The following is a 23893-nucleotide window of genomic DNA, read 5'->3' on the forward strand; positions in this document are numbered from 1 at the left end:
CTGGAAAACAGTATGGAGGTTCCTCAAAAAATTAAAAATATAACCACCCTATGATACAGCGATTGCACTACTAAGAATTTATCCAGAGAATACAGGAGTGCTGATTCGAAGTGGCACATATATCCCCAATGTACACAGCAGCACTATCAACAACAGGAAAATTGTGGAAAGAGCCCAAATGTCATTCCATTGATGAATGCATAAAGAAGATGTGAGATATATATATCTGGCTACTATATAAATGCCATATATGTCCTTTATATATATGTGTATAATGGAATATTACTCAAAAAGATTGGAATCTTGCCATTTGCAACAACGTAGATGGAACTAGAGGTTACTATGCTAAGCGAAATAAGTCAATCAGAGAAAGATAAATATATGATTTCACTCATATGGGGAACTTAAGAAACAAAACAGATAAACATAGGGAAAGGGTATAAAAAATAAGAGAAACAGAGAGGGAGACAAACCATAAGAGACTCTCAAATACAGAGAACAAACAGGGTTGCTGCAGAGTGTTGGGTGGAGGGATGGGCTAAATGGACAATGGATATTAAGGAGAGCACTTGTTGAGATGAGCACTGGATGTTATATGTAAGTGATGAATCACTAAATTCTATTCCTGAAATCATTATTACACTATATGTTAACTAACTTGGATTTAAATTTAAAAAGTAAAATTAAAAAAGTAAAAAACAATTAATAAAAAATAAAAGCCTCTGCTATACACAACATGGATAAACCTCACAGACTAAATGTGGCGAGGGCATTTAAACATTAAAAAGTACATATTAAATGATTTTATTTGTATGTAGAACAGATAACACTAACTTATAATCATAGCAATCATTAGCATGATTAACCCTTGGGAGGAGGTTGATCAGTAAGAACCACAAGGAAGCCTCATACCATCTCCATCTGGGTGGTGGGCACAATCCATCCCACTGCCTCCACTGAAGACTACCTTGCTATTCTCAAGCCTCCTTTTTCTCACTTAGCAATATATTGTGAACATTTCCATGTAAATAAAAGTAGCTTTTATCTATTTTAAGTTGCTGTCACCTTTTTTTTTTTTTATTAAACATACTTCTGGGAATCTTATCTCCTTAAGTTAATTATAAATGTTACAGGTGTGGGAGCTTCATCTTGCAAATCACATGAAGAAAAGAGAAGTTGGAGCTGTACAGATAGTCAAACCTAGGTTTAAAACTGCATTTTATCACTTATGGCTGTGTTACCTTGTACAAATAATGTACCCATTCAGCCTCGGTTTCCTCATCTTTAAAATGGGGATAATGTGCACCTTGTGAAGTCTGTTACACAGTCTTAGACAGTGAATGGAAGGAACTTAACCCTAACAGGTGCTCATTGAATGACAGCTTTCTTCTCTTCCACACTTGCCAAGGGCTCATAGAGCCCTCAATAATGACTGATTATTGAGTCATTATTGAGTCATATAATGTATATGAGGATTCTCTTTACCTTGCTCTTGTACCCAAACAGAAGTATAGAGAATGAATGAAGAGCAGCATCAACTCCACATGCGACCTAATGCCAATCACTGCTTATCAAGCTCAGGAGATTGTTTGGCTGACCACATCATTTAAGGTCTGAAGATGAATTCTGAGAACTCATAGCAATGGATATCCTGAATTGCTCTTACCAGTCATGGACAGCAATCCCCTCAGAAAAAATTAAAAGGAGCCAATGCACTGAGCTTCAAGGATGGCAAGCAGGATCGGACAAAGGCTAGTCCCTGAACCAAGAGTAAGAGAGAAATATTTTAAATAATGAGGGTTTGAAGAAGTCAAATAGTTTTACTGTGTGATCAATATTCCATGGGGAAAACTATTATATGTCTTGAGTCAGCCTTGGGTTTTTTTCTAGCTACTGTAAAATGTCCTGGCTTCACAAGGGTGGAGACAGAACTAAGACAAATTCAGGGCAATGAGTACAGTTGATGTCCCAATCTGTTCTCCCTCAGAAGATCTGTGCCTTTAGGGCCTCCAACCTTCCTAACAGGCTCTAACTCAACACCCCCTTGCCATAGGCATCTCACAAACCTTACCCTGAACAAGCCCATCCCACTGTTTTTTTACCACCAGCTGATCTTTCTGTGGGATTCATGAAACTATATTTCCTACCAGAGTCCTTGCTTTACCCCATATATGGTTGCCTATCTTCTTATGGTTTTCCTGAGCAACATGAGGACAGATGCCATGACTAACTTATTCACAGTTGTACTCTTGGCATCAATTGTGATGCATGGTACAGAGAATGAGCTTAATAAATGTTTGCTGAGTGAACTAATGTTAAAGTGATTGAATTGTCCAATATACCATATCTACTAAGTACAGAAATCACTTCACTCACTCATTTCTTAATTCAATGTTTATTAAGCATCTGCTATGTGCCAAGATCTGTGTGAGGGGCCAGGGTGACAAAGTTGACTAGAACACAGTCCTCTGCCCACAAGGATCTCCAGATGAGAGAGAGAGTGTGTGTGGAAGTGAATAATATGATGATAGCTATCAGGAAGAAGTGACCAGGCTGCTCTTGCCACCCAGAGGAGGAAGAATTAAACCTTCCTGACTAGATGAGCTAAAGCGTCTAGGACTTGTGGCCAGTGGAGTGTTTCAGGATGAGTAAAATTTCTCCAAGTGGGCAATAGGGGAAGGGGAGGTATTCTAGTCAAAGGGAACTAAATGATGTGCATCTGGTTGGATTTGGACTTTGCAGAGCAGAACACTGGGTTTGAATTGGATTTGAAGGACACAAAAGGCCCATCTGCATATGGGTAGCATTTGGAGGCATGGCAGGAAGTGATAGGGAAAAGACTTTAAAACTCTGTCCAAAAAAGTAATAATTTTTTTCTTGGCAACTGGGAATATTTGAAAACATTGTCAAAATAACATCTTCTTTTCTTCCTCCCTGGCAGTCTTTTGGCAGCTAAGCCTTCCTGATCCTCCCTCTGTTTCTCTGTTTCCTCTATTTTCTAACCAACTTGCAACTTTCCCTTTCACAGTCTCAGAATCCCTGCAAAGGTCAATGGGAAAGTATTGCTGCCCCAAGTTAAGAGGAAAACACACACACACACACACACACACACACACACACACACTTGGACGACAGAGGCATGGGGTCTATCCACCCATCCACACATTAATAATGCCTATCCAGACCCATGAGGTGCTATACACATAGTCTCAAAGTTTACTAAGCAAACAAGAGAAAATGGACAAATCCAGAAGCACAGTATGAAATTTTAAAATATACCTCTCAATAACTGGCAAAACAGAAAAATAGTCAAGGTATAAAATATTTGAAGAATACAAAAACAAAGTTGGCCTAATGGCTCTATGTATAATACTGCAACCACTAATTACAAAATAGATATTCTTTTAAAGTCTGGAGTATTTCCCAAAATTGAGTATCCATTGTGCAGTACCGACATATTTCAAAGGACTGAAATCAAACAGAATATATTCTTTGACAACTACTTAACCAAGCTAGCAATCAGTAACAAAAAAATCCTCATGTATTCAGAGATTAAGGAATATACTTTTATGTAATTCACAGGTCAAAGAATATATCACAATATAAATTAGAAAAATATTTTGGGGTGACTGGGTGGCTCAGTCGGTTCAGCATCCAACTTCGGCTCAGGTCATGATCTCACGGTTCATGAGTCCGAGCCCTGTGTCAGGCTCTGTGCTGACAGCTCAGAGCTTAGAGCCTGCTTCAGATTCTGTCTCTCTCTCTCTCTCTCTCTCTCTCTCTCTCTCTCTCTGCCCCTCCCCCACTCATACTCTGCCTGTCTCTCTCAAAAATAAATAAACATTAAAAAACAAACAAAAAAAAGAAAAATATTTTGAACTTAATAAAGATGAAGATAATAAATTTGAAAATGTAGATAAAGAACTGGGAAACTTAGAGCATAAATTCATATACTAGAAAATAAAAGGGTAGAAAAGTCCAAGCAGTCAAAAAATTAAAAAAAAAGAAGACAAATAACAAAGTGTAGAGGAAGAAAATAGTAAAAATAAGAGTAGAAATTAATGAAATATAAAACGAACATACAATAAAGAGTATTAAAGTGAAAAGCTGGTCTTTTGAAAAGACTAATAAAATTGATCAACTTCTAATGAGACTGATAAAAAAATGAGAAGACACAAATAACCCACATTATGAATAAAAAAGATATCAGTACAGATTATGTAATCATTAAAAAGAAAATGAGGATATTATGAACAATTTTATGCCAGCAAATTTGGAATTTTAACAGGAAAAGGGAAGTTTTCAGAAACTAAAACTTAACCAAAATGAAGACAAATAAAAACAAAATCTGAAATAGTCCTACTAAATAGGCTTAATTTGTAATTATGATCTTCCTACAAAGAAATCTCCAGACCCAGATGCCTTTAGTAAGTATTCTACCAAATAGATATGGAAACAAACAATGTTAATCATACATAAAATCTTGTAGAGATTTTATGCCCCTCCCCCACTTGTGCTCTGTCTCTGTGCATCAAAAATAAATAAATGTATTAAAAAATTTAAAAAAAAAGAAAAACTTGCCAAAATCAGAAACAAAGATATCTTATACAAAATTATAAATTACAAATATAAATCTACAAATATTTAAAGATCATACTCAATGATGAAATTATTAAGATTGGGAATGAGGCAAGAATGCCCACTATAATATTACTGCTATTTAATATGGTACCAGAAGTTAGAACTGAGACTGTTGGGACATAGTCAAGTGTACCAAACACGCATCACAAGAGTCCCAGAAGAGAGAAAGGGGCAGAAAAAATATTTGAAGAAATAATGGCTGAAAACTATCTAAGTCTGATGAAAGACATGATCATACACAACCAAAAATCACAAAGAACTACAAGCAGGATAAATTCAAAGAGATCTATAATGAGACACATTACAGTCAAATCATTGAAACCTAAAGACAAAGAGACAATTCTAAAAGCAGCAAGACAGAAGTGATTCATCACACACGGGGGATCTTCACTAAGATTAACAACTGATTTCTCCTCAGAAATATTGGAGGTCAAAGGCAGTGGGAATTCTTGGTTGAACATTTTTTTTTTTTAAACCTATGTCTTGCAAAACTATCCTTCAAGAATGAAGGAGAAATTAAGACATTTCCAGATAAACAAAAGTTGAGGGAGTTCATTACTCGTAGACCTGCCCTACCAGATTTGCTAAAGGGAGTCATACAGGCTGAAATGAAAGGACAGTAGACAGTAACTTGAAGCCACAGAAGAAATAAAGAACACTAGTAAAGAACTACGTAGGTAAATATAAAAGCAGTATTGTACTTTTGATTTATAATTCTTTCTTTCCTATATAATTTTTAAAAATGCATAAAAATAATTATAAATTTATGTTAAAAGGACACACAATGTATAAAGATGTAACCTGTGAAAATAACAATATAAAGGGAGAGAAATGGAGATGTACAGGAGCAGAGCATTTGTAATATATTTAAATTGAGTTGGTATTATTCAAACAAGATTGTTAGATTTTATTATTTTTATTTTTATTATATTTATTTATTTTTTTAGAGAGAGAGAGAGCAAGAAAAAGTAGGGGGAGAGGGGCAGAGGGAGACAGAGAGAACCTAAATAGGGTCCATGCTCAGTGTGAAGCTTAATGTGGGACTCAATCCTACAACACTGGGATCATGAACTGAGCCAAAATCAAGAGTTGGACATTCAACCAACTGAGCTACCCAGGTATGCCTTAACCAGATTGTTATAAGTTTAAACTGTTAAGTGTAATCTCCTAGGTAACCATTAATAAAATAAATAAAAATATATAAAAGAAAAGAAATAAGGGAATCAAAATAATATATACAAATACATACAAAAAAGCAGCAATGAAGGAATTGAGAAACAACAAAACATATGACACATGGAAAACAAATAGCAAACTAGCAGAAGTAAACCCTTCCTCATTTGTTAGGGGAGATCATTGAGGGGACTTGACTGCCAATTGACTTGTGAGCCGAACCCCAATGATCAGAAGCTCCCCATCCGCCCATCCTTGGAATGTGCAACAAAAACAGAAAGAAAAATGGAAAACTCACAAATATGTGGAAATTAAACAATATACACAAACAACCAACATGTCAAAGAAATCACAAGGGAAATAAGAAACTATCGTGAGACAAATGAAAATGAAAACACAATACATCAAAACTTAGGGGTTATAGCAAAAGCCAGGAAAAAAAGAGACTCAAATTTCTAACATCAGAAATGAAGGAGAATCATTAAAAACAAATAGGACAGTTAAAAAATAGACATAAGGCTTGAAGAAACACTTCTCCAAAGAAGATATACAAACGGTCGATAAGCACATAAACAGATGCTTGATATTATTAGTCATTAGGGAAATATGAGTCAACACCACCATGAGATACCACTTCACACGTATTAGGGTGGCTGTTACAAAAAAAAAAAAAAAAGTAACTGTTTGCCAGGATGTAGAGAAATGATAACCTGCATACATTTCTGGTAGGAATGTAAAATAGTGCAGCTGCTGTGGAATATAGTTTGGCACCTCTCAAAAAGTTAGAATTGCCCTACAACATAGCAATTCTACTCCTAGGTATACACCTAAAGAATTGAAAACAGGGATCCAAATGGATACTTGTACACAAAGGTTCATAGCAGTATTATTCACAATAGCTAAAAGGTAAAAACAACCCAAGTCCCTTCAACAAACAATGAATGAATATAAAAAATGTGGTATATACATGCAATGGAATATTATTCAGCCATAAAAACACAATGACATTCTGATATACCACAACATGGACGTACTTAGAAAACACTATGCTAAGTGACTCACTCTCTAAAGTAGCCCTTCTTCATAGCACTCCCTTTATAACATATTCACAGTTCATTTAAGAGCATATCTTTACTGAAGTATAACAATCCGGGAGATACAAATTACACAGTTCAAATAAAACACAATAACACAATCTTAATCAGCACAGGTCTTATGCAAGAAGAGCTCTTAATGGCTCCAACCATCCCTCTGAAAATTTTACACTACAGCCCAGCTTCTAACTCCTGACCCTCTTGTCCAGTCACTACTTCTTTTCCCAAGGCTTCATAGCATCATAAGAAAACTACAGACCAATATTTCTTAATATAAATGCAAAAACCCTCCAAAAAATGCCAACAACATATAAGGATTGTATATTACTACCAATCACAATAAGCAAGGAATGCAAGGTTGATTCATCATACAAAAATCAATCAATGCTATATATCACATTACTAGAATAAGGGACAAAAAAACACATGATCACCTATACTAAAGATATAGCAACAGAAATGAGTGCATGTGTCCACAAAAAGGCATATACAAGAACGTTCACTGCATTCTTACTCACAGAGTTTTAGTCAAAATCTGGAGACAATCAAAATGTCCAGCTACACTAGAATGAGTAAACAAAATGTAGTATGATCACATAATGAAAACTATTCAATAAGAGACAAGAACCAAATGCTGCTATGTCTGAACAGGGGTGAAATTCAGATATAATGTTGAACAAAAGAAGGCAGATACAAAAGAGTACCTGTTGAATGACTCTGTTTATATGAAGTTCAAGAACAAATGAAACTAATCTATGGTGACAGAGGTCAGAATAATGGTCAACTTCAGGGTGGGGCATGAAGTAGTCTTTTGAGATACTAATAATATTCTACGTCTTAATATGAGTGATGGTAATACAAGTATATGTATTTCTAAAAAGTGAGCTATACAGTTCAGATTTGTGCCATAAACAAGTTATACCTCAGTGGGAAAGTAAATTTATATATTTTATAAATGCACATATAAAAGTATGTTACATATATTTTTATATATGCATGTATATTTACATATGTAGGTATGTATATATGTATATAACTTACATATGTATATAACTTATATACATGTGTATTATATGTATGTTTGTATATGCATACATGAAAGTATACATGCATATATAAATATACATATGTATATATACACGTATATGTGCAGAGGCAGAGGAAACCCCGCTTATCTGGAGCCTGGCTAGTAAGGACACTGCCATCCCCATCTTGGGGAAAAGTAAGTCTCAGGAGTGAAGGTAAAGAAAGAAGCATTAGTAACAGTAACTCTACTGACCATAACTCCTGTACACAACATCTGACCCACCCCATTTGAGGCAACCTGAACAATTACTATTCATCAATTACTGCCTTGTGTCAGTGGCAATTCTCATCTCACAGCGATAAGATAGCAGGCATAGAGGGAAACACAGAGAAGAAACAGAAATTATCCCAAGAATGTGGACTGAGAAAACTATAATTTTGGTAATCCAGAGAAGACATTGTAGGAAAGAGGACAGAAAAGGAAATTAGGGTAGTCAGCGGATAGAATGTAATGGGCTGAAAAGAAAGCTGGAGCTCCAGTTAAGATCCCTAGAATCCACAACAGTACAGTTAGTAATGAGTCATGTACAAGGAATCCATCAAACACCAGAAGACCTCAGGATCTGTTTTTCCCCTTATGTTCTTTAAAATACTAGACAGTTTTGGAGCGCCTGGGTGCCTCAGTCAGTTAAGGGTCCGACTTCAGCTCAGGTCATGATCTCATGGTTCATGGGTTCAAACCCCACATCGGGCTCTGTGCTGACAGCTCAGAGCCTGGAGCCTGCTTTGGATTCTGTGTCTCCCTCTCTCTCTGCTCCACCCCCACTCATGCTCTGTCTCTCTCTCTCTCAAAAATAAACATTAAAAAAATTAATAAAATAAAATATTAATTTTATTACATAAGTAATAAGTCAAAACAGAGTTTGAAAATAGCTTATTAGGAATAACTTTATGTCTCCTCACTACTATTTTTTCCTCTAAATAGACTGATTCTAAGATCTTCATTCAATTTTATAAGTGTTGGGGGAAGGTGGTGAGAAAAACAACTTCTTCCATCAACTTCATGGCCTATCTCAAATACTCCAAGTTCTAAATGTTATAAGAGAAGCAAAGCAATTTCATTCTAAAGTCGTTCCAACTGCATTTCTGGGTCAGTTAACAGTTCATTAAGAAGTAAGCCTTCTGCCATTCAATAGAGTGAATTAGCAAGGTTTACACATTAATGGTAACACCTGAAATACAAATAGCTGCCATCAGGTCAGAAACATTTAACAAGCATAAAAGTGCATGCCCTTGTAGGCAGACCTTAAAAACAACTTGCATTTCAACTCCATATTTGCTGTAAGTCTCAGGATACGACAATAACATCAGACAAAACACTTTATATATTCAGTACACTGCTCCTTCCTCCACTGACCCTTCTTAGTGAATCCAGAAAGCCATCCAGGAAAGTAGAAGCTGAGGCTCTCAGAGAAACAGAGCTGTCAGGAGACACTAAAAACCATGTTTTGGCAGGGGCACCTGGGTGGCTTAGTTGGTTAAGTGTCTGCCTTCGGCTCAGGTCAGAATCTCACAGCTCGTGGGTTTGAGCCCCGCATGGGGCTCTGTGCTGACAGCTCAGAGCCTGGAGCCTGCTTCAGATTCTGTGTCTCCTGCTCGCTCGCTCTCTCTCTCTGCCTCTCCCCTGCTCATATTGTCTCTCTCTGCCTCTCAAAAATGAATAAACGTTAAAAAAGGGGGGAGGACCACATTTTGGCAATTACAGGGATTACAGTAAGGAAAGAGTAGTTATAAGTGCAGAATGTAAAAGAAAACACAATGCAAACACACACAAATAATGCTGGTAAATTTAAATTCATGAATGGTTTCTGTCCAAGGGTAATGAAAAGCAGTGACTCATACTAGTAAATGGGTACCCCTGATAGTTGTGTGTTCTAGCTCTCTTAAATCATACTGTCATCGTATCTTTGTAATAAATGTCCCTTATAGTGGATACTTAATAATATTGACATATTAAACAAAAGGACTGAAGCAGAAAGGCCTGATCCGCACAGTTGACAATCTGTGAAAAGCAAATCCTCTGAAAGTACAACAGCAGCAGAGACCACCCTATGGAACACTCCTTCCTACTTGCCTATGAGAAAAACCAAAACTGTGGACTTGAAGCATAGATAACAAGCTTGGGTTGAGAACAAATCATAAACCAACACACTTCACTAAGGACAGGAACAAAATGTTTAATCTGATTGTTAGGAACCCTAACAATTAGGTTATGACAATGAGTGAAAAGCTAAGAGAATGTAATGAGAAAGTATTTGTAGTGACAAAGGATGTGACACAGGTCAAGAAATCTCTCCATATCTTCAATTGTATACATGAAATTATACCCGAAACACTGGACACCCATTAGGTGCTAAGCGGATATGACTCGTCACGAGATTTTTAGATTGAACATTCATATGGGCCAATGCAAGTCCAGGGCTCCACATTTTCTAATCGGTGGAGTAAGTAAGTAGCCTTCACCCTGGGGGTAAAAAGACTCAACCATTTCATTATTCTCAAAACTTTGCTCTACGGACAATAATAAGCTTCCAGATGGGGGTTACACCAGGCAAGGCAAGTAAAGTAAGTGACCACAGAACTATTTCCTGGGACCACCCAGAAAGCGAGAAAGAGCATTAAGATGTACACAGGCCAAGGGGTAAGACTGAGGTCTCCACAGCTGGAGCAAGAGGGGGCTGGAGTGACCGTGAAGTCATGTTCTCTGTTGATAGGGTGTCCTGGAGTGAAGACATTTAAAACTTTTTGAGGACCTCAGGGTCAACACTCGAATTTGTGTCAGTACTCAAATCTAAACAGGCCGCAAGCTGTCCTGGGGACGAGAAACCAGCGGTAAGACCCCAAGATCAGCCCAAGGGGTTGGGGGAGGATCCCAGTAGCAGCAGTAGTCGCACAGATTTCCTGCAGAATCCTTTCTGTCCTCCTCAGGACAAGCCGCCTGCTCATCGTGGGTTTTGGGCGGCCTCTACAGCTTTCCAGGAACAGGTTTGGGACACAACCACTGTCCTCACAGACCAAATGCTCACACGTTAAAACAAAACAAAACAAAAAAAAGGGCTGCACAGGAAGTACGTCATCACACTGATGTCACACTGCCAACCCACACTCCAGTAAAGTTGGAGGAACCCATATCTCGGTAGCCCTCCCTTTTAGTTCCCGTGAGACACTCCCAAGAAAAAGGAGGTGGGGCAAGGTATAGTTCCAGCCTCCTTCACGGCCTCGAGGTCTGAATCCAGGGCCCTGCAACCGACCTTCTTCCATTGACCAACTCTGAAAGGAGGTGGAGCCTATGGCTAAAGCAAGAAGTGGGGTACTCGTTCCATTGGCTATCATGTGAAGTGGTGGGGCCTAGCCGGGCCAACGAGCAGTGGAGTCTGCTTAGGTCATCCTTCCCCTTGGCAGCAGGAGACTGTTCCCTGCCCAGACAGGCCAAGCCCTTGCCTGGCAGACTTCCCACCTAGAGGTGAATCTCTCTAGACCCTGGAAGAGCAGTCCCGCTGGAGAAGGATCTGAGGCTCTCAGGCCAAGGGCTGGTCTGGACGGGGTGGGAACCTCAGAACAGAGGAGCCTCCAACATGTTTGCTGAATGAATGAAAGTCGATCTTATTGTATACCCAGAAGACAGTCAGGATGTCGAGAAGGCAGTGCTTTTCGGTCCTGCACAGTAGGGAGAGCCACCACGAATAAGTGAGGGAGGGTCAGGAACAGGAAGAAGTGAGTCTAGGCTCCAGCTAGGAGCCTAGACTCAATCCTGCATACCTTTCTTAGACTATCTTGATTGGTTCAGTGAGCTTCATTTGTCCACCACTGCTGGTTGTCCAGTTCCTACCATCCCCACATGTGACTCAAAGTTTACAATTCTTTTATCTCACACTCATGCTCAACCATTGTCTCCCACAAAACCACCACACTGCCAAAAAGGCTGGCTCCAGAGGAACATCCAGCTCTCACCCATAGCCTACTGAAGACAACACTTGCCCAGGATTCGTGAGAACCTTGTGTGGAACCCAGATCACATCTTTTTAAAGTAATTTAATCTCAAGTTCTCAATGGTTTGCATAACCCCAGACCTTTATAAGAGTTCCTCTGATCACTCCCAAAAGACCTTTAAATAAGGGAGAGGAAAGGTCAGGATTTCACTCCCTACTCAGAATAAACTGAATCATCACAAGGTATATGGCTGGGTAGATATGCTACGGCAAGGGGCATGTGGGTGGCTCAGTCAGTTAAACCTCTGAATCTTGATTTCAACTCAGATCATGATCTCTCACAATTCCTGGAATCCAGCCACCTTGGGCTCTGTGCTCATAGCACAGAGCCTGCTTGGGATTTCCTCTCTCCCTCTCTCTCTCTGCCCCTCCCTTACTTGCATGCTCAAGCACATGTGCTCTCTCAACATAAATACTTAAAAAAAAAGGATATGCCAAGGCAAAATCAAAAGAACCTATTCCATAGTGGTTAGTTTAATATTCATTTTAGAACAGCAATTTAGTTTCGGCAAAACATCACTGTCCCTAATATTAAATAAATGCAATTTGAATACTGATTTGAATGTTCAGTTGTAATTGTCTAATAGCCTATAAACATAAGGAATTTATATCAAGTTTTAAGAACACACATATCTAAATGCTTTTACATATTTTGCAAATTCTTACCCATCCAATTGCTTTAAATACAAGCATATTTTTAGCCACATAGAGATTACTTGCTTTGCATAACCCATGAAACTGCACCTAACATCTGGTAGCCATAGATAAGACAAACTCTATGGCTATAAAAGATCCCAAACCATTGCTTCCCTTCAAAGCTCTCCAACCCAGAGACTCCCACCTTGCTGCTGAGTGACACTGCCTAGACAGGTAAGTCTCCTTTCTAATCTGTCCCCTATTTCCTTACCTGCTGGGTGGTCCCCTTCTGTTAGGGACTTCCCCTCTTTGGCAATCCCAGTGTGGAGCTATCCAGTAAAGCCTGTTGAACAATACTGCCATCTCCTGGTCTTCTTGTCTTTTTCTTTTTCTTTCTTTTTGCTTTGCTTTGTTTTGTCTTTTTCTTGACCAGCCTTGAAATCCTTGAACTCACCACAGTATTGAACAATATAGATCTTTTTGCCTCTTCAGTTCTCTAATACTATTTATTTAATACCAGCTACATCATTACCAATGACATTGCAGCATCATGCCACGCACAAATATTGGCTTCTAATGATATTGTCAAAGTTTGTTACAATGACTGCAAATGTAAGTTTTACAAAGAATATGGAGGAAAATGTGAATTGTAACACATTTTCTGGCCATGTTAAATCTACCATTTAGAATGTTATAGCATAATCACTAAATAACATGTTTTACAACCACGACTTCTCTTTTCTGTTGTTGTTGTTCATTTATTTTTGAGAGAGAGATAGAGAGTGCCAGTGGGGTAAGGGCAGAGAGAGGGAGGGAGAGAATCTCAAGCAGAGAGTGCAGAGCTTGATGCAGGGCTCAAACTCACAAACTGTGACATCATGACCTGAGCCAAAATCAGGAGTCAGCTGCTTAGCTGACTGAGTCACCCAGGCACCTCCAACCATGACTTCTCTTGAACTGCTTGTCTTAGTCTATTTGGGATGCTATAACAAAATACCACAGACTGGGTAATTATAAACAAATCTACTTCTCATTGTCTGGAGGCTGGGAAGTCCAAGATCAAGGGACCAAAATGATTAAATTCTGGTGAGAGCCCTCTTCCTGGTTCATAGGGTCTCCTCACCGTGTCCTCAACTGGTAGAAGGGGGCTGAGGCGGTCTGTGGGTTCTCTTTTACAAGAACACTAATCCCAGAGAGTTCATCAGAACTCTACCCTCATGCTTAAGCACCTCCCAAAGGCCACCCTCCTAATACTATCACATTGGTATTAGGATTCCAACATTCGAGTTTTGAGGGGGACACAACCATTCAGACTACAGCGACTACTGTAATTACTGCATTCCTAGAATGTGTTGTCTTTCAGTGTTGATCACACCTCTCCCTTCCACACACCACCACCAGTGGGGAAGATAACAACGGGCCCATGAGCAGAGTGAGAAGAACAGTTCAATTTACCTAAAAAATGTCCATCCCCGTCCAGGATGCTTAAGGCAGACCCAGGACAACATAGCATCACTGCATCAGTAAAGATGAGAGAGGACATCTATCCAAAAGCCTGTTGAAAGCCTTCAGAGGAGACAGATGTGGCTACCCCCAGGTGGTGCCAGAGCCTGTGGAGGGGGGACAGTGACCACCCTGGATGCCAGCAAAGGGGGTGTCACAAGACAAAGCACATTTGCTATGACCTCCATTGTCCTTGGGTATCATAGACATAGGCAGCACTGCAGTAGGAACACAGATGAACAAGGCACACATGCGGCTCATACCCAAGGATTAGCAGCGGACCTACGGTAGCCCAGAGCCCTGGAGTCAACCTGTGAGTGACATGGGTTGCTGTCAACACCCAAAATCACTGTCACCATCATTCTGATGGCCCAGCCTCATGTGATCTTGTGAAAGAAAAACCATGTCAGCCACCCTCCTGAAACTGCGGCCCAGCCACAAGACCCTGGAACAACCTTATAGGTGTGTACCTGGTCAACTCCACACACTGGGTAAAAGGTCAGAGAGTGCCCCAAAGGGGAGATGCAGAGCCCAGGGCTTACACAGGTCACAATCTGTTCTTGGACCCAGCCACCCTCAGGCAGCAGTAGATGACTTAAAAAATGTAAAGGAAGTCCAAAGTCCAAGAACTGCTGCATGCCCTGGGGTGGGATCCTGTTTTCCTTTGTCTAATGGAGGCACTGGACATATATTTAAGTGAATGGCCATTGAGCTGCACGTACCATTTCATCACGATGGCCAGAATGTTTGGTCACAACATACCTACAGGAGAAATCAGGAAATTTGATAATTTCTAGAGGAGTAAAGAGAATGGAGACCAGGAGTCTGTACCATGATCATTGTAAGAAAGAATGGAAGATAGACTAGAAAACTGAATATTTAGCTTCTCCATACTCTATAGTGAAAGAATTCAACAGAGAAAGGTGCTGGGAATAGCCAGAATAGCCCTCTGGCACCGCAGTGCCTATTAGGAAAGAGTATCCCCTAAACAGATAGAATCTCATGGATGTGGACAGGACAAGGGGAATTAGGGCAGATTTCAACTCCCCAGTTGAAGGCCAGTTACTCTTGTCATGACACAACTATCACAACCATACAGGGCAGACCTGAAAATGGCTCTGAGGTCAGCCAACCAGTAACGTCACACACTCCCATCCCTTGTCAACAATTTGGTGCTCTTTCTATACATTTCCCCTTATTAACACAGTATATTCAAAACATATAGAGGGTCTGATCTCTACCTCCTCCGCACAATGAGAAAGGCTCTAACTCTCTGTGCCACTAGGCAAATACTCCAGGGAGAAAGTCTGGGTGAATATGATGTTCATGTTTTGTGCCTCCTCTTTCCCCAAAATCGTCACATTGCACTAGTTGCTACTGAGTATCTGCAAACAGCTGGTTAGTGTTTTGTTTTGGTTTGGTTTTAAGTGTGGTCCACTTTGAAAAATTAAAAAAAATCAAGAAATCCACCTCTTCTCAAGAGGCTGAAAACTGAAGAGGATGGCTGTACCCTTACAACAAAAAATAGCTGGATAATCTGAAAATTTCCCTTGAATACATCAGACAGTTGAAGCCTCAGGGCAAACAATTTACCTAAAATCTAAGGAAAGAAAGTTACATTGATATCACCATTCTTATGTGGATGACATGTGTCTTTTGAAAGATCTTAAGTTCTTTTTAAAAATATTTAAAATTCAGCAGGTAAAATGGTACCTGGTATTAATACCTGGTATTAATTGACACCATAAGAAATATAATTGGTAATCTAACATGAAAACACACACAATCTCACAATTAAAGAAATATTTTTAAAAACATACCCTGGAGCGCCTGGGTGGTCCAGTCGGTTAAGCCTCCAACTTCAGCTCAGGTCGTGGTCTCACGGTCCGTGGGTTTGAGCCCTGCATCCGGCTCTGTACTGACAGCTCAGAGCCTGGAGCTTGTTTCCAATTCTGTGTTTCCCTTTCTGCCTCTTCCCTGCTTGTGCTCTCTCTCTCTGTCTCTTAAAAATAAATAAAAGTCAAAAAAAATACCCTGAGATTCCATTTTATGCTTATTAAATTAACCATCTCTAAAATAATTATAATATCCACCATTGGTTGCAAGCAAAAGCTAACTTGCCAAACTGCTGGAAACAGAATAAATGGGTATGAACTAGCCATTGGTATGGCTATGTTATGATGTTTTCTAAACAAAAATCTTCATACTCCTGGATTCATAGTCTCATTCCTAAAAATTCCTCCCAGGTATATAATACAAAAGAAGGAAAAGAGCTACAATCACCAAGCTGATTATAGCAATATTAATATTAACAGCTAACAACAAGAATTATCCTAGATGTCCACCAAATAATTTCAAATAACAAGAAGTTACTACCTATAGTGTGTCAGACACTGTGACGGATGTCTTGAATTAAAAACAAAAAACAAAAAACAAAAAAACTAAGACAAAGTCACTGCCCAAAAATTCAATTTAACATTTGATGAGGGGAACAGATAATAAAGATACATCTACTCGCTGACAAATAATAATCATGAAAATCGTATGGAAATGGGGGAGAGGGAAGTTGTCCAATATAACAGTCATTAAAATATTAACATTTTGTTATGACTAAGATTATAAAAATTATGTTTATATATGGGACAAGGACTAAAAGTGGACATATAAATATGAAAATACGATCTCTTGAGATAGTGAGATTGCAGGAATATTTTGTCTTTATTACTTGTGCAATTTTGTGATAATATTTCCCATTGGTATTTAAGAAAATTCATACTATGTGAACAGTCTCTGAAGGCTAAGTCACATGTCATAGATAAGTAAATCTGAAAGGCAAACACTCATTCAAAGACACACATCAATGGTAAATATTAGTGTAACTTTTAGTGAGTCTAGATGGCCTCTTTTTCCTTCTTTGCCTATATGCCTGGTGATCATTAACTACTTCTTTGTGCATTAAATCCTAATCACACATACTCATTAATGTGCATTTCAATCTCCAATAAGGATCTCTACCCCAGGTTTGTCCCTAGCGACTCTCCCAATGTGAATACAATGTGCTCAGGGCCATAATGGTGCCATCTGTGTACCTGTTCACTGGCTATAGATTACCCATGCCCTAGAGGGTTCTTTCCTGCTTGCCCAGCAAATATAAACTAGCTCTGGCCTGAGCAAATCAGAACTCTTCTGCCATCCAGAGGACTACAGCTATACTTTCCCCAACAAGGTTTGAACCTCAGCCTTGGAAAGAAACCTCCTTTCCAAGTTTGTCCTTCCTTTGGTGTCTCCATCAGCCCTATGATACCATATAGAGCTCTCTTCCATCTTATAGGCTACTTTTTCATCATATTTTGATAATTCTTTTTATTAAACTTCTCTTGTTTAAATCACTGTTGGTTTCTGTCTCCTAATTGGACACAGACTGGTACAATCCTCACTGGTCATTCCATTCATTTAACCCTTTGAGGAACATTACAACTTCCTAAACTGTCCTGCTCTAGAAAAGCTTACAACAGCAGAGTTGGAAATGATATTGGGTCAACTGGAGGGAAAAGAAAAGATAAAAGTATAAAACAACAATAACAAAAACTCAGCATATGAATTTGAAATAGAATAAGTCTTTCTTTAAGAAAACAGAGATGAAGGAGGCTGTAGTTTCAAAAGGTCCTAAGGCTAGCTAGGATCAAAGAAAGGGGAAGAGGTGGGCAGAGGGTACCTGGGGGAGCAGAAAAAGCAAAGGCCCAGAGGTAGAAACTGAAATAGTACGCATTGCAGACAGAGAGCAGAGAGGAATGGCTAGAGCACCGTGAGCATTCTGGGGAGGGGCAAAAGTAGTTGGATTGGGATGATCAGGCCAAAAAGAGGAGGGCCTGCTAACTTGCACTTGGGGATACATAGACCAACAATTATATTTAAAATTTTCTCTCCAGAGGCACTTGGGTGGCTCAGTCGTTTAAGCATCTGACTTTGGCTCAGGTCATGATCTCACAGTTCGTGAGTTCAAAGTCCCACAGCGGGTGAGCCCGGGCCCCACTTCAGGTGAGCATGAGACCTGATTCTCTCTCTCTCTCTCTCTCTCCTCTATCCCTCCCCCTCTGCCCCTTGCTTAATTTTGCCCTCTCTCAATAAATAAATAAATAAATAAATAAATAAATAAATAAATAAATAAATAAATAAATAAATAAATTCATTCTCTCCAGGATGAATTCTCCAATGGTAAATAAAATTTGAGTTCCAAATGAAGATTTCCCACATTCCTTACCTTCATTGTGTTTTTCTCCAACATGGAGCCTCTGGGCCTACTTCATCCTGAACTATTATTGAAGCCTTCCCACACTCGGTGCACTCATGGGGTTTGTCTAAGGGTGGATCCACTGATGTTGATTTGAGCTGACTTTGCTTGAAGGCTTTGCTGTAATCCTTACATTGATAAGTTTTCTCTGGTGCTGGAGGAGATGTGAGTTCTGAGTGAAGCCTTTTCCACACTGCTTGCAAGTTAGAATCTCTCCCCAACATGCAGTACTTGGTGGTGAATGAGCTCTGAGTTCAAATTAAAATCTTTACCACATCATTACATGCATAGGATTTTTTCCCAGTGCATGTCTCAGATGTAGAACAGAGGTAATTGTCTTTTCTTTTCTTTTTTATTTATTTATTGTTTGTTTGGAGAGTGAGAGAGACGCAGGGTCAGGGGACAGACAGAGGGAAAGAGAAAATCCTAAGCAGCCTCCGCACTGTCAGCGCTGACAGAACCCGATGTGGGGCTCAATCTAATGAACCCTAAGATCGTGACCTGAGCCAAAACCAAGAGTCAGACGTTTAACCGACTGAACCACCCAGGCAGCCCTAGAACAGAGGTGATTTTCTGACTGAAGGTCTTGCCTCAATCCCTGCATCTGAGGGGCTTCCCTCGGGTGTGGACTTGCTGGTGCTGAGTTGAAGCTAAAGGCTTCACTCTTTACACTCAGAGGGCTTCTTCCATTGTGGATTCTCTGGTGTGCAGTGCGGTGGGAGCTGCAGCTAAGAGCCTTGCCATATTCTCTGCACGTGGAGGGCCACTCTCCTGTTGCGGGTCCTCCCAGGAGTTACCCTGCTGGTGAACATGGATGGATGCAGTTCTGCCTTCAGACCCAGTTGCGGAGAAGTGCCTGAACAGAAGTAGAGTTGAAGGCGACAGCTTTGCCCCGATCCTTACTCATAGGACTTTTCTCCAGGGTAGATTTTCAGTGCTACAAAAAGTCAGAACTGCAATGGAGATGTGTGTTACACATAACACTTATAGGAGATCTCTTCACCTGGAAATTAAAGATGTGTTACGTGATAAGAACTGATTTTTTTTTCTGATTTCTTATGTGGATGACATCTATTTTCCATAGGAATTTTCTCATTATTTACTCCCTTCTTTGCTGAATCTCTCTTATTTTTCTTCATTCCATCCCCCGTGAGATTTCCTGAATGTCTATCTTGTCCTGATTCCTAGGCGACTTAAAAACTAGGTCCCTGAAAAGGTTGGTTAGATGTTCTTCTAAAAGAAGGCCAAAAGCTCAAATTCAGCTATTTCACAACCTGACTAAAAAAAAAAGAAAAAAGTAAACATCACCTCTTAGCAATGTTAGAGAGAGAACCAGGTCAAGGATATGATTGTGTCCTATAAATACACAGCTTTTGTATATTTACAAACTGGTTTCACAGAACATAGAGGGTAAAGAAAGACAAGGAAAAGTCCTAGGATTTTAAAAGGAAGGGGCCTTAGTCTGATCCTATGGTCAGAGACACAAAGGAGACAAGAGGGTAGCATTGCTGAGCACAGAAATCTCATATTGAAATGACCTGAGAAGGCTAAAACAGAATGAAACATGAAGAAGCTATTACATTGGGCAGGCTGGTGGGGAGGGGGGTACAAATTGAATGCATTAGTAAGGAGATTGACAATTAATAAAAAAGAAAAAAAAAGATAAAATTAGGTGAGATTCCTATTATTTAATCAAATATCAAACAAAAAATAAATAAAATAACTTGGATATTCCAAGTTAGGGGTACAGGAACAATGTGTAAACTCAGTGCTATCAGGAAGCTTGCATGTTATCTGGAAACATAATATGCAAAATTAGAGAAAACCACATTGGGCCAGGAGAACACAGATCAAACCTGCTAGCTACACCAACTAAATAGTGGTAATTGTAAGGTAGCAACATTTTGCCATCACAGTTTAGCTCTAGGACATAACAAAATACCACAGACTGGGTGATATAACAAAAATGTGTTTTCTTATAGTTCTGGAGGCTGCAAGTCCAAGATCAAGGTGTTGGCAGGTTGGATTCCTCTAAGGCCCCTCCTTGGCTTGCAGACAGCCAGCCTCCCATTGCCTCTTCATGTGGTTGTCTCTCTGTACATGTGCACTCCTGGTATGTGTGTCCTAATCTCCTCTTCTTAGAAGGACATCCCTAAGATTAGATTAGGGACACTCTAACAACCTCATTTTAACTTAATTATATCTTTAAAGACCTCGTGTCCAAATACAGTCAAATTCTGAGGTACTAGGGGGTTAGGGCTCAACATAGAAATTTGGGGAAGAATAGATCAACTCACCTCCCATATTCTGAAGCCATCCCACTTTTAAGCAATGTTGCCTGTCTTCCTATTTACACACTCCAGGCATGTTCTCTCCTGCCTCAGGCCATTAGTGTTTGCTCTCCCCTCTGTCTGAAATGCTCTGCTCCTCAATATCAGCACATCTCACTCCCTATTTTACTCTGGTCTCTTGCTCAAATGTCCCCTTATTGGAGTCTGTTCCTGATAAGTCTTATCTATCCCTTTTTATACCTTTTCCTGTTCTATTGTTCTTTGTAGCATTTATCATTACTTGGCATACTCATGTATATATTGTGGGTTTTATCCTATGGTTAAAATGTACTCTGGATTAAAAAAAAATCAGGAATGGCAAGGAGACAACTGCATTTGAAAGAAGCTTATTACTTACAATTCCTGAAAAGATGGGGGCATGTCCTACCACACAAGGAAGTACCAAGGTCAGTCAAGAGAAGGAGTGAGCAGAAAACAGGCAAAAGCCTTTATTACTATATTGGGGAGAAGCTGTCAGGTGGGGATGGTCTACTGGGAAGGAAGCAAAACACAGAAGTTGGGTCTGTAGTTGGAGCATTTGTAATATGATTTCTGCACACCCATAAAAGTGAGACAACAGGGGAAATGTAAACAACTTTGGCTATTACTTTGGCCTTGTGATGGATGGATCCCAAACATTACAAAATCTATAAATGTTGGTTAAAGTACTCCCACATTGGGGTGCCTGGGTGGCTCAGTTGGTTAAATGGTTAAGCATCCGACTCTTGGTTTTGGCTCAGGTTATGATCTCATGTTCATGAGACTGAGCCCATGTTGGGCTCCGTGTTGAGTGTGGAGCCTGCTTAGGATTCTCTCCCTGCCCTTCCCCACCCCCACCAAATAAAATAAAATAAAATACTCCCACATTTTTGGTGTTATGCCAATATATTTAAATGTTGCCTAATAGAATAATAGAATAGAATAAGGGAATGAGTTTCCATAACTTCTTTCAGGTACAGTTGACCATTGAACAACAGGGATTTGAACTTCAAGGGACCATTGATACATGGATTTTTTTTTATATAAATACAGTAAAGTATTGCAAATATATCTTTTCTTCCTTATGATTTTCTTAATAACGTTCTCTTTTCTCTAGCTTACAACTCTGGGACCATGGCCCTGAGACCACGACATGAGCTGAAATCGAGAGTCGGACACTCAACTAACTGAGCCAACCAGGTGCCATTGTAACAAGTTTTGAAAGGCTCAAAGAAATGTCAACAAACTTCCAAATGAGATTGGCCTATACAAGATTTTTCATAACAGCAGCACTATTCGCATTTGGTGCCAGCTAATCTTTGTTGTGGGGGAATACCTGTGCACTGTTGTATATTTAGTAGCCTGCCTCTAACACAAGATGCCAGGAGCAGCCCTCTCATCAACCGTAACAACAAAAAATGTCTCTAAACATTGGCGAATTGTCTGGGAAAAGGAAACAAAGTCAGCTCCCGATGAGAACTACTGATCAATACAGATATATCCCTCATTCCTTGAAAGAGCAAAACATCGTTCAAAGAAACAAAAAACCCACATGGTTAAACCCTAGAAGCAGAGAAATATGGCTGTAGTTGAGATCTAAGTTGGAGACTGATGCAGGAATACAATAAAACCATCAATTAAAGCAAATCAGTAATATAGTTCTGAATATTCACCTAAGGAATTTGGATTTTGTTTTTTAGGCAACAGAAAATGATTACAGGAGTTTTAGAAAGAGAGTGATACAATTAGATTTTCATTTTAAGAACAGCTTCTTGATCTCAGAGACAGGATTGAAAAGACAATAGCTATCACAAACTCTGAGATGGTCATTATGTGAAATAAAGCCAAGGAGGCAGAAGGGAATGAATGGATCATGCCTACCTCTCACGTATGCTTTGAGTTGATTTTCAGTTTCCATATTAACATTGCCATGGGTGGCTTCCCTCAGGTGTGTCTGTTACCTTTTCAGAATACTTTCACTTTATACATCATGGGTTTTTTGGTCTTTTGTGTTATTTGTTACCAGTTCCCAGCATGTTCCACTCCCCTCCTTCTCTATTTCCTCTTCACACAGACTCGCATTTTTCAAAGGAACATCAGAGAATCTGACCTGCCACCCCCAGGGCAGACATATCAGAGGAGCTTAGTCCCATTTGCCTGAGTATCCTTTGAGTCTCCCAGGAAAATAGTAAAATAAACTTGGGGCCTAGTGGTCAGATCCCATGCATTCAGAATTACTATGTTCTCAAAGAGAATGAGGCAGAGTCAAAAGCCTGTGTCAACCTCTCCATAGGGTGCCTTTAGTGGGCAGGAAACACATCTGAAAGGAAGAGCAGCCTATCGTACAGGACGTATAGTCGAGGATACAGGCAACAATTGATAGTCTGATAGACAAATCTACATTGTCTTTCTCATTTCTTCTTGTATTATCAACAAAATAAAATGTTATATACTTGAAAATTAGCAACAATTGATTGATAGACAAATCTACATTTTCTTTCTCATTTCTTCTTATATTATTGACAAAATAAAATGTTATATACTTGAAAATTAGCAACAATTGTCTGATGGACAAATCTACATTTTCTTTCTCATTTCTTCTTATATTATTGACAAAATAAAATGTTATATACTTGAAAATTAGCAACAATTGATAGACAAATCTACATTTTCTTTCTCATTTCTTCTTATATTATCAACAAAATAAAATGTTATATACTTGAAAATTAGTAACTTTTTATCAACTTTAGTGTGTACAACGTACTAGAGATCAGAATGGAGCTCAGTTCTCATTCATGCCAAGCACACTTGAGTTCAGCCTGGACTAGGTATGCTGGAAATGGGAGTGGAGGCTGAAAAATGCAACGCCTGTATCACTTACACCAGGGAAGTAGTTCTTCTCTTGGGGAAAGAGAAAGTTCAAAGCAAGTCTTTTTGTTTTCTTTTTGCTAAGGTAAGGAAGTAACTTTTCACTTACCTCACAATCATTCAGCAGAGAGATGACTTTCAATTTCAGAGAATATGCTGTAGGAGACTCTACCTCTCCCTAAGTTTTGGAACACTGTTCAATAAAACAAAGCCTTTGTGGATATGAAAAACATCTGGTCATTTCACAAGAATCTGACGTAAAATATAGGGGACATAGCAAACCCGAATTTCATATACAGCAGG

The 23893-nt window shown here is 39.3% G+C and overlaps 1 long non-coding RNA gene across 1 annotated transcript; it reads left to right on the plus strand.

Moving 5' to 3' along the window:
• The first annotated feature begins 1403 nt into the window (after window positions 1-1403).
• Window positions 1404-22275, plus strand: LOC123380168. The gene is made up of 2 exons (XR_006585625.1): window positions 1404-1770; window positions 21840-22275. It is a non-coding gene; the product is annotated as an uncharacterized LOC123380168 (long non-coding RNA).
• The last annotated feature ends 1618 nt before the right edge of the window (window positions 22276-23893 follow it).

This window comes from Felis catus, chromosome C2, assembly GCF_018350175.1.
Source record: "Felis catus isolate Fca126 chromosome C2, F.catus_Fca126_mat1.0, whole genome shotgun sequence".
Taxonomy (NCBI): Eukaryota; Metazoa; Chordata; class Mammalia; order Carnivora; family Felidae; genus Felis; species Felis catus.